At 39.5% G+C, this 10,113-nt stretch overlaps 1 protein-coding gene across 3 annotated transcripts in view; it reads right to left on the reverse strand.

Moving 5' to 3' along the window:
• The window catches only part of PLCH2 (phospholipase C eta 2), a 64,971-nt gene extending 54,900 nt beyond the window's left edge, over nt 1-10,071 (reverse strand). The window contains exons 1-3 of one of the 3 annotated variants that reach the window (XM_031556662.1): nt 9,876-10,071; nt 9,030-9,147; nt 7,594-7,658 (exon numbers count right to left, since the gene is read on the reverse strand). The gene's annotated coding sequence lies outside the window, so the exon portion shown is untranslated. Of the gene's footprint in view, nt 1-4,144; nt 4,164-7,593; nt 7,659-9,029; nt 9,685-9,875 lie in introns of those variants that run through there. The other 2 variants (XM_031556663.1, XM_031556664.1) reach the window with 2 other exon arrangements.
• Nucleotides 10,072-10,113: the final 42 nt, after the last annotated feature.

A 10,113-nucleotide genomic window follows, 5' to 3' on the forward strand; every position in this document is an offset into this window, starting at 1 on the left:
ACAACAGGACCTCAGGTCAGATGTCACTGAGACAGAGAACACCCTGCATATAACATGATCAATCCTTTAGCCAGTTTACATCAATGTAGTATTTAAAGTTTAATCCCAAAAGACATACTTTTGTGCTCAGTAAAGTATCACACCACACCAACTAGAATTCAGAAGAGCTCTAACATCTTCCCAGAACAAATTCCCCAATACTGAAGATGAAACAGAAAAACTAAGCCATCACTTCAAGCTCAGTAGTTTGGTCAGGAAGCAGAACAAAAGATCTCACAATCTTATCAAATGGAGGGAAAAAATAAAACATTAAAATCTGAGACTTGGAGTTTGCTTTTAAACTCTACTGCAGTTCCACTATGACATGCTGTGCATTTTAAAGAATGTAACTTCATTCACTGAGCAATTCCATATGAGATAACTTGCACGCCCAGGCAAGTTCCTTCACATCCAAAGCAACTGCAAAAGGAAAGAAGTCTGTTTCAGTACTATGAAACGAGGGGGTAAGCCCACACCTTAGGGTGTGATACAGCATTCTTTTTCGCAAGGGACAGAGAAAGCACAGAACAGAGCAAACTGGCATGAGATACAAACCCCTCTAGCAAAAAATAAAGCCGTTAAAAATATAAGAGGGAGCAGAGAAAAGGCAATCTAGAAAAAGGGAAACGGCAATATTTTCCTGCCATCTTGATGAACTCACCTTATACCCAAAACACAGTCATTCCACTTAAAAGGAACACTTAACATTTGTCAGCTTTTTTTTTTCCCCCCTCTCCTTGAAGCTTGCATTACAGGAGCACATGCAGAAGAGCCCTGCATTTTTGCCGAATGATGTAACTGGATATTCCTTGTGCAAGTAAAGAGACCTATTCTTAAAGCCAAAATATATTTATTCCAGGTCTATACTGACTTTGTCATATGATTACTGCATTTACTTTACAAAGCTGAACTTAAAATTGTAACAATTTCTCTAAGCTATGTAGGGGATAGACTTATTTGTGATCTTTACTATTTATTTCGAGCTGGCAAAAAACAAAACAAAACAAAAAAAACACTATTTCACAATCTTTACCTGCTGCTAGCCAGTTCCCAAACCTACCTGAAATGACAAAGGAAACAGCACAAGGCAGCCTACCATGTGCTAAGGAACAAATTGCATCTCTTATCAGTATGGAAAAGCTGACTTTTTAAATTAGAAAACAAAAGAGAACTCAATATTAATAATCTATATCTCATCCAATAGCTTGGCTCAGAAGTACTTTGAAAGTTTCACACTACATATCACAAAGAACAAAAGAAAACAAAACAAAACAAACAAACAAACAAAAAAAAAAAACAGAGGAATAGGGAGAGGGAGATTCCTGTTAGGAGACAGGCAGGAAGCTACTGCTGGGAAGAACAAGCTTTTGTTGCACATGGGAATTTGTGAGTCATATTAAAAGAGGAGAAACAGTTTATGGTCTCTGATGCCATTTATGTTCAAGAGATTTATAATACTGATAACAGTAATGCTCCTAATTATGTTAGCAGTCTTGGTAACTCTGTAGAAGCCCTACAATTTTTTATTTTTGCAACCTCATCTAAAGAGAAAGGAGTTTCTTTAAAGAATAGCACACGACTTTTACTCGAGTTGCTTTAGGTCTGTACACCAGTTTACTGCTGTACTAATCAATCACTTGGATATTAAGGAATAACTTGTGCTGAAGGAGGTAGAGAGAAGGCAGCAATAACTGATATGTATTTAAGCGCCTTGTATGACAAATTGGGTCAGCACTAAGTTCTCAGGATTGACAATTCAAAATTCATTTCCAATAACTACTTCTAGAATAGCGCTGATAAAACTCCGCCTTGCATGCACTTTCCTAATGCCACTGCCCATAAAGATCATCTGTCAGGCATTTATGATGCAGCCTGGGCAAAGTGTTTCATCAGGTTTGCACAGTTGACAACATTTTCATTCACCACGTTAAGGAACCTGAACAGAATCAGAAGTATGGTCTCTTTTCAAGCAGGTCTTTCTTTGCACCACCCTACTACAGAATAGAAATTGAGATGGTGAAGTGACTGTTGTATTTGTAAACTGCAAACAAGAAGAGCATGCTCATACTTGGACGCTTAAAGGGAAGCCTTTTTTTCCCACCAAACATCCAAACTTATTTCTTTAATAAATTTATTTCATTCTTCATTATGACGGAAGGGTCTAGAACCACTCAATCCTTTCCCAACCCTCCACTACAAGAAACAGTAGCAATATGAACAAACACTGACTCATGAACTGCCACAAGGTAGCATGCCTTTAGCACCTAATCCAACAAATGACCAAGCGCAGCTCTGCCTTGTTCACCACTTCACCACGGACTTTAGCACTTAGTCAATAAATAACATTACATCCATAACTGCTCATCTCATTCCGTACCTCTCTGAACTCATAGAAAAGGAATAAAGAAGTAGGATACTGTATACAGTAGAATATAACAAAAGAACTGAGTGGTTTAACAAAGGATGATCTAACGCCAGTCACAGAACACAATCTCTCTATCTAAAGCCACCAGCACCAAATCCTCTGCTTTCCAAGCGGACATTACACAAACAGTAAATCTTACCTTTATGAAAGACTCATTCCAAGCCAATTGAGTTTATGCAAGCCTTCCTGGCCATTTCAGCCATCTGACAACCTATCTTATGCTTTTTTTGAAAGCTCTGGCATGGCTCCACTCAGCCAACTCCTTCTATGCAGCTCTGTCTGATCATATCTTTGCCACACCAAATTAAGAAGAGAATATATTTTACTCAGTTCTCATACCAACCCCACTAAACAATATCAGCACATACCACATTTCCAGAATTCTCTGCTCTTCACTCTCTTGCAGACTCTACAGCTTCACCTTCTAAGCACCTCAATCATGTGCTTCCCCGTAGCTTCCACTGTTTGCCCAAACTCTATTCCTTGCTCATTTTTTTTTTAAATAAGCAGTTAATAAATTCCATGCTGTTAGTCAAAGGCAAAGAAAAATTGCAGAAAATTCATTCCAGTGTCTACATGCACTGTCATTCTACACTTGATTTTCCTATTGCAAGAGGACACTAGGAAATTCTGAAAGCAGCTTGTGGAATGTGTGTGTAAGGGGTGGGGGCTGAAGGAGAGAAGTGGAGAGACAGGAGCTTCTTTTAAGTTCCTTTATAGTGACTAGTCCTGCAAGGAGGAGACATCCACTTAACATTAGATTCAATATAAAAAGTAGTATTGCAGGTTTCTGCATAAGGGCCCTTGGCAAACACCACCTGGAAGTGATGGGAACTGCATGCTTTCTGCAGCACTTACAATCTCTCCCACGAATATTAACATATAAAGCTCCTTCAACTTCCCACCTGATTTCCCTCTTAATTTCTGAGGCAGTCCAGAGCTCCAAGACAGCTACACAGATGTAAGAAGATTCTCCAGGAGCCATTTCTTAATTAAATGGAAACAAGAGAGGCTGTGACAAAGAATAAAAATGCAGGGCCAGATCAGAAACATGTATACAAAATCAATCTCTAAAGTTGCATGCTGGATTTCTGCCTCAAAGAGAGCTGAGGACCTTACTCAGCTAACATTTCAAGTCCGTGGATGAGGAAGCTGCCCTTCTAAAATGAATTCAACAGTTATTTCAACAACTTAACTCTTTCTTGTTTGAAATCCCACCTTGGATAGACCAAATCATGAGTTCTCACAAATAACACCCAAAAACCTAAAGGCGAGTTTCAGTTAGTTTCTGGCTTAGTAACACAACTGACTTGTAGCTCTTCTTGTTAACAGAGCCCAAAGCAATTTACTAAAAATCTACATTATTGTGGCCATTTTGCACCTGAGGAAGTTATTCATGACAAGAAGCCTGAAGCATCATCTTCCCATCCAGAACCCTATTCATCTCCCCATCCTTTCTATTTTCTCATCTCCTAGGCTAAAACTTCAACATTTTGGTTTAATTCGTATTTGGAAAAATGGAAATAAAATTCAAGTGTGGGCTTCAGCTACCACTGCTCCTTTGTGAGCTATTATGCCTCACACAGCACAACATAAATGAAGACTCTCAAAAAAATACTGAAGCATTAGCTCTGCTTGATTGGAGGACTACAAGGATGTGTCAATAATGTAGACAATCACATGCAGCCTGCCAGATGGCAGCGTACAGAAGGTAACAGGAAAGGAAGTCAGAACTTCGCCTAAGCACGCGTAAAGATTTGTCACAGCCTGCAGTTTTACAAGTACCCAGCCAAAGTCTTTACTGTATACTTATGTGTGCTGAAGGCAAGTGCTCCACCCCCAGCAAAACAGATTACACAATGAATAAAAAAGTCTGGAAATTCCCTACAGATTTCATGTCTGGGTTCTAAGCAGTAATGTGGACTTTGAATCAGATCCTTTCAAAGGGAGGGTTCTCCACTTCTGCAAATAGATTTTATGTCTACCTTGGCTATTGAAAGAACTAATTGTTCTCATTTATAAAGTATTGTAACTAGCTTCCAGACTTCAATCGTTTCCTTTAAAAACAGGAGGGAAGGACAAAATTAGAATTTAGGCTATTTTATTTTTTATATTATTATATGACTTGATAAGAATACTGCAATAAAACCCTTTGAATCATTCCAAGAAAAATAGAGCTCTACAGCACCTATGGAAACAAAGTGCACAGGGACAAAGTTTCCTTACTAGGCAGAATAACACAAAAAGCCAGAACCCTGCTTAATCCAATCCAGAATTAATAGCTGTTCTGTGTTGGCCTTCTGTATTTGAGGTGGGCAACATGGCTAGAAGTCAACTCACTGCTGGTATATATTGTGACAGTATTTTGTTCCAGTTAGCTTCAGGTACAGCCACAGACAAAATAAACCAACATAAAAATAAAAAATTAAGTCAAATAAAGAATTTTCAAAGCAATCCAGCCAAGATTATCCTTGTGTCAATTACCAGTATACACTTCTACTGTCTGTATTCAATTTATAATGTATACAGAAAGCAAAAACATGCAGAAACCAAAGTTTTAAGTAACACATAAATACATGTATGCTGCAAACACAGAGTAAATTCAGCTACCCCATTACACCTGCTTAGAAGAAACCAAACAGTACACGTAAGTTTCCCTAAGGATTTGAGGAGTTCTCCCATTCAGCTATCTGCCTACACATTAATCAGCCATGTGCTTTCCTGGAGCATGACAAATGTGTTGCAGTAAATTCAGATAATCCTTACTAACAGGGAGACTCTCTTTATTGAAAAATCTCTTCAGTCTCATCCTGTTTCCCTCACAAATGCACTTACATGGTCATTTTCCCAGCTCTGGACAAATTAATGGAACTAACAGGAACAAATTACAGTGACATTCACAAAATAAGTTGGCTCCTTTTAATTATATTTAGTACCACATTCTATATATTTTACTTTAAAAGCAGAGTAAATACTGCAGCAAACAATATAATTATATTAAGCTGCAAGAAGAGCACCTTTCCAGTGTTCTGAAATGGAATACAGACTTAAAAATGCATACGCTGTGTATTCTTTATTCCCAACCAAAATGTTTTTACAAGAACAATTTCAATCTTACCTTGGCAGTTACAATTTGTTAACATTATCAACAATCTCCCACTGTAGAAAGGACTACCTGCAGCAACATTCATTCAGATGCTCTCTCAGACAACTTAGGATAAGTATGGAGCAGCTTTTAATTCAGCCTTATCTACAGAAATGCTGAATGCCACATAAGAAGAAATAAAGTCTTTCCAGATTAACGTATAAAGAGTCCAGCCATACACTACAAAGTTCTCATGTTTACAAAGCAAGAACAAAAATAAACCAAAAGCAAGGAATGACTGAAAACAATGCTGCAGTCTCGAGGGCGTAGATTCCATAGATTTCACACAAATTTATAGGCAAGTCATTTCATTAGTTTGTTGCACTTACTTGCCAATGATAAGGCATGAGTTAATAAACAGTCCATGGAGTTTGTAGTCCTGAAGGACTTGTGACTCCACAGGATGAGAATTTCATGAGTTACAAGGACAAGAAAGGCTAAATTACATTTCCGGGACTAACAGAAGGATGAGACAAACTCACCAAAAAAAAAAATCTCAGAATGAAGTTCTCCTGGTTTTATGCAGGAAGACACATTTCAAGCAAACAATCAGAAAGGTTGATTCTTTGGGTGAAAAAGAACCAAGATACAACACAACCAAAAAGAACCAAGACAGGACACAACTAGATCTAAATTAAATAGAAAACTGAGCTATCGGTGCAAATTTTTCCATGTCTGCTCATGGTCTCCAGGCAACCTTTGGCACCCAGAAGCAGACAGCCCACCTACTGAACAGCTCAGAGATGAGCAAGCAATTATTTGTTCTTCACACACTGGTATTGAGGTAATTGTGAGGTGGTTTTGTGAGGATACACCAATCATACAACCATACAATCTTTCCTGCACTTGGATAACCAGTATCTCATCAGCAGTCGCCGACCTTCCTTCACAAACCTTCTGTCCTTCAGTTGGTCTAAACTGTTCCTTCATACATAACAGTTCCTTCTTAGCAGGCTAGAAAGAGCGCAATCTAGATAGCATTTTTCTCCACTCAGTAAGAACAGAAAATGTCATTTAATAGACAAAACTTCAACCACTTTCCTTGAAACAACTCAATACATTCCAAAGACAGCATGAATTTCGTAGCCCAAGCATACCACAGCCAGTAGTGACCCCTACCCTGCTTCAGTTTTATTATTTAGCAGCAGAACCCACCTGTATCATGAAACAAAACATGTTTCTAGCACTTATCACCATCAGGATTTGGGGTATGCTTAAGATCTACATCTAAACTCTGCAGCCTGAGGCATTTACAGCACAGAGCACAGCCATCCTTGTTATCTGCCAATCTCTGCAATGCTAACTCACTTTTTTTTTATGCCAAAAAGAACTGAAAATTCCTTGTCCACAGTCCAAACCAATGACAAAAGAAATCCAGACCACAGGCATCCTTTCAACAGGTCACACACACCTTTCCAGGTCACGATTCACTACTCCTCCATCACAGAGGTTATATTACTTTCTGGTATTTTACTTAAATATCTAAAGTTTATTTTAAAATTGACTTCTCTCATTCAAGTCAGTTTTAATTCTGTCTCCATATTCCTGCAAGAGTTCAATGCTCAGGTCAGCATTCTGCAATGAATGTGTTAGTCTCTTCTATTGAAAGAACAGTCCAGTTCGAAAAGTCTGAACTGCTAATTTAAAATGCAGTTCCCTTCATCCCTACAAGCTCTGAAAAATGTATATGTTTAGGACTAAGAGAATTCCAAGGTCCTACACGTTTTCATAACAAGAGAACGCATGACTAGAATCAAACAAGCACTGGACATGGTGCTCTTTCTATTCTCTCTCTTCAAGAAGAGAAAAGCACAAGAAACAACAAACTCCGCTGCAATCATAAAGCTATATACATTCCTGTGATAGCATCTCATAACATTTGCTGCTAATTTTAAGAGTGCACATAAGTGTTAAAAGCACACCAGAACATTCCTGACACAGAAGGCAGAAAATTGACACAAAAACAAACAAACAAACAACAAACCTTTGTCTCTCCTCTCTGGACAGTGCAGTCAGTCTGTCCCAACTTCTTTCCATGTTACATCGGAACTTCCACGAGCATGGGAAAAAAAAAAAAAAAGTAGAGGGGAGGGAACTGCAAAATCAGAGAGAGGCGGCTCCTCCCCTGCGTTTACATGTTGAGGGCTCTCAGCTAACTGATCACAAAGCAGCTTTTAGAGCCCTTATTCAAACAGTTCGGCTCCAGGGTAACAAGTTCAAAGTGGGAGGAGGCAGAAAGAGTCAGAGGGCGGTAACAATCTTGAACAGACACTTAGCTGCTTTTATATCTGCAGAACCTGTTCTTCAGGTTGGAAACTGAAACATCTGCTTATTGCCGCGTTTGAAAGCTGCACTCCAAACGTCTTCCATAATACCAGCAGGTCTGCAGTGGTAAAACCAAGCTTAATAACACGCAGACATGCAACATGTGGGAGGGAAAGTTAATCATTACTGCGCGGTGCATTTGTTTTACATTTTGGACTTCCTTGTGTTAATGGCAGTAAAGCAGTCACTCCCTTATCAGGTCTGTTATAAGGAAGAGCTGAGAAGTGTGCAATGGAAAAGAAGTCTGCACAGAAATTTCTAACCCTCAAAAGGATGTGAAGATCTTAGGGGAAGCAGAGAAGGCAAGAAAAGTGCTGAATATCCATGTTTAAGTTAGTGACTAAATATAAATCACAAAGTATACAGATACAGATACACCTTTGCTCGTATGGATTTAAGAAACTTCAAATGATGCTTTACTTACTGCAGCAGTTACTCATTTTTCCTAATACAGGAAAATACCGCAGATGCTGTTTGCTAAACAAACAACCAGGACTCATCCTACACAGAGGTAAATTTCTTCATGATGTTGCAATAACAATTAACTGCCCCAAAGCATATTAGAGCAGCTACATCGGATATGGAACATTTCCCTTTTTTCACTCAGGAGAATAACTTTTAGAATATAACAGAATCCATTTAATTTGTCAAGAATAATCACAGGCAGAAAAGTTAAACACATTTTAACAGTTCTGGGAACAGAGTCTTGGCAGCCTGGGACCCTGGATGATGATAAGGAATAGTTAATATGTGATCTCAAAAAAAAAAAAATTAGTAAATAATTAACAAAATGACCTCATGAAACTTTGTAGCAAGGAACAGATTGAATGAATGCAAAACCAAAGCAATTACCATAAATCAATTAAAATTGCTAGCAGTTTGGATTTTAAGTGTTGCTAAGGTTGGTTTGGGTTCTCTGTGGCAAAAACAGCCACTTACCAAAAAGCAGGAATAGACTCCACCACCCACATCATCCTCCAAACCAAACCAGTTTATTTTCTCATTCTTCTTGGATCCACTTTGACTATCCTGTTTATTTTAAAGCTCCACTATTGTTTACCACAATAACAATTATTTAAGAAAAGAAAATCTGACCTTTGGAAGCCTCGGCTTATCTTCAGCTTCACAAATGGTTTCCAATCTCCTAATTAAGAGCTCATTAGCCAGCACTTCAACTTTCAGGTTAAACTGACAGCTTCCTTGGCTTCTCCGCCTACAAAACCAAGAGAAACATATGGAACAACTTCAGCAAAATAATGGCAGAACACCTCGTAGACTCAAAAACCATATAATGAACACTAAGTTGGAATTTTCCCAAGCACTGTGACCATCTATCAGCTTGTCTCAGCCAGTGGCACCAACAAAACATCCCTTTTTGTTCCCAGCTCCCCCTGGAATTCCTGCGTTCTAATGTTCTCATATGCAATCAGTTCAAGCCATCGTTAACTCCTCCATTGCAGATTGCTGCACAGTGCATGGGCAGTACGATCAAACTGCAATCAGGATGCCTTTGCTGCACCGCATATGAAATATTGCAGCTGCAACCATTTTTACAGGGAGAACGCCACCAAGACCCGTAATCCTAAATATCTTCATCTGTTAGTTGCTCTTCTTAACGATTGAGCTGTCAGGTGTAAGGAACGATGCAAAACACAACTTGGAGCAGAATCGAATCACGCGGGGCTATGAGGTGAACTCGAATTTTAAATGGGGCGATGGAAACCCGCTGGGCTGGTGTCTGAGGGCAGCTCCCTGGGGAAAGCGATGCAAACCGCTGTGGAAGCGGAGGCGATCCGGGCAGTTTTCTGATACAGGAGCTCCCCCCTCTGGTTCACCAGAACAAACTTTCTGACATTTTTCCTTAATTGCACTAGTTGTATAGCTACAGATGGAGCAATTTGTAGCAGCTGTGTTTAGGTCGCGTGCCCTTCTTTGCGTTACCAGATATATATACGTATATCTCGAGCTGCGCCTCGAAAAGTGGGATGTAACGCGTTATTGAAGCACCACATAAGATTCATCACTGCTTCACACCCCGTTTGGCGCAGTAAAACAGTCGAGCTGTAGCGCTGTGAGCAGAACACTGAGCTGGCGTGTGCCATCACGGACACCGCTGACCTGAGGACAGCGCTCCCCTCAGCGGGAAGGCGGGAAGCGCAGCGCCAACGGCTGCCGAGCC

The sequence above is a fragment of the Meleagris gallopavo genome, chromosome 23, assembly GCF_000146605.3.
Source record: "Meleagris gallopavo isolate NT-WF06-2002-E0010 breed Aviagen turkey brand Nicholas breeding stock chromosome 23, Turkey_5.1, whole genome shotgun sequence".
NCBI classification, from domain to species: Eukaryota; Metazoa; Chordata; class Aves; order Galliformes; family Phasianidae; genus Meleagris; species Meleagris gallopavo.